This window comes from Etheostoma spectabile, chromosome 4 (assembly GCF_008692095.1).
Source record: "Etheostoma spectabile isolate EspeVRDwgs_2016 chromosome 4, UIUC_Espe_1.0, whole genome shotgun sequence".
Classification (NCBI taxonomy): domain Eukaryota; kingdom Metazoa; phylum Chordata; class Actinopteri; order Perciformes; family Percidae; genus Etheostoma; species Etheostoma spectabile.
In genome coordinates, this window is record NC_045736.1 from 10,101,434 (window position 1) to 10,103,398 (window position 1,965).

The following is a 1,965-nucleotide window of genomic DNA, read 5'->3' on the forward strand; positions in this document are numbered from 1 at the left end:
CCAGTTTTCCAATCGGTCTAGTAATATGTCGACCGTGTCAAATGCAGCACTGAGATAAAGTGGTACTAAGATTGAAATTTTGCAACTATCTGTGTTAAGGTGGATGTCATTAAAGACTTTGACAAGAGCCGTCTCAGTGCTGACATTACTTTGATTGTGTAATCATTGCGGGTGATTTAACATTCATGTTGACAACCCCAGGACAGGGGGACCAAAGAACTGTGTTGTGTTTTTGAGAACTATGGACTGACTCAGCATGTGACAGAGCCCACTCAATAAGGGCACACTCTGGACTTGATTGTCTCCAAGGTCTGAACATTTCCAAGTTTTGGTGACTGACGTTGCTCTCTCTGATCATTCCTGTGTTTTCTTTTACGGCACTATCTCTGTGCCCAAAAGTGTCCAAACAAAGATAATCAAAACGGTATATCACTGAAAACACCAGTGAAACATTTATTCAGCTTTCTCCTCCACACCCGCCCTCTTGGGCTCTCAGTCACTGAGCTGTAGATAATTTCAACTGTAAAATTACAAATGTATTGATGCCATTGCTCCACTAAGGTCAAAGTTGTCTCTGGTAAGAAAAGATCTCCATGGAGAAATGTCCTACTGGTGAGAACAGAAAAAAGAGAGTGTAGGAAGCTGAACAAGGTGGCGAAAAACAAATCTCCTGGTCCATTAAACACCTATAAGAGAGACTGCCATTTATAATTTGAACTGAGGAATGCAAGGCGGTCCTTTCTCTGAGATTATCTCTAGAAACAATAATAATTCACGTGCTTGTTTGCCACTGTCGATAGGTTAACAAACCTCCGTACCAGTAGCATCTGAACTTTATATACCAAGGCCTGCAGACTTTGCACTCTTCAAAGACAAAATTCTGAAGATTAGACAAACAGTCAGTGCCTCCATATCAGTACAGGATAGTGTTGTCACAGTGTTCAAGCAAAGTAGTTCCAATATGACAGAATTTCATATAATCAACCATAAAAACCTGGAGACATTATACAACATCTGAAATCCTCCTCCTGTTGCCTTGATATTCTACCAACGGGTGTTTTCAAAAATGTTTCGACTTGTTTGGCTCTGATCTACAGTTGTGAACACGTTCTCTTTAGGTATCTTTCCACAGGCCCTGAAAACTGCAGTATCAAGCTCTATTAAAAAAGAACAATCTAGACACATCAATAATGAGTAACTATAGGCCGATATCAAACCTTCCGTTTTTAAGTAAAATCATTGAAAAAGCATTTTTTCCACAACTTAGCCATTTCCTGTCACTAAACAACAGTTTTGATACTTTCAGTCGGGTTTCCAACCAACCACAGCACTGAGAGGTCTTGTCAAGTCTTTAATGACACACCTTAACACAGATAGTTGCAAAATTTCATCTTAGTACCACTTTATCCAGTGGCTGCATTTGACACGGTCGACATATTACTAGACGATTGGAAAACTGGGTAGGACTTTCTGGCTCAGTACTAAACTGGTTTAAATCCTACTTACAGATAGGATTACTTTGTTCAATAGGTAATTATACATCTGAGCATACAAATATGAGGTGCGGGATTCCCCAAGGCTCTATTCTGGGGCCTCTTCTGTTTAACATCTACATGCTCCCACTGGCCCAGATTATGGAGAACAAAAAAATAGTTACCATAGCTATGCGACACACAAATTTACGACACAAAAATTTACAAAACCTTATCGCCAGGGGACTGTAGTCCAGTACAAAAACTGACTAAGTGCATCGAAAAAATTATGGCTGGATGTGCCAGAACTTTTTGAAATTAAATGAAGGAAAAACTGAGGTGGTTGTTTTTGGAGAGAAAGAGGAATGATTAAAAGTCTGCGCTCAGCTTCAAACAACAATGTTAAAAACAACAGACAAAGCAGAAATTGGTGTAGTCATGGACTCAGACCTGAATTTAACAGCCACATTAAGACAATTACAAAGAAGCCTAC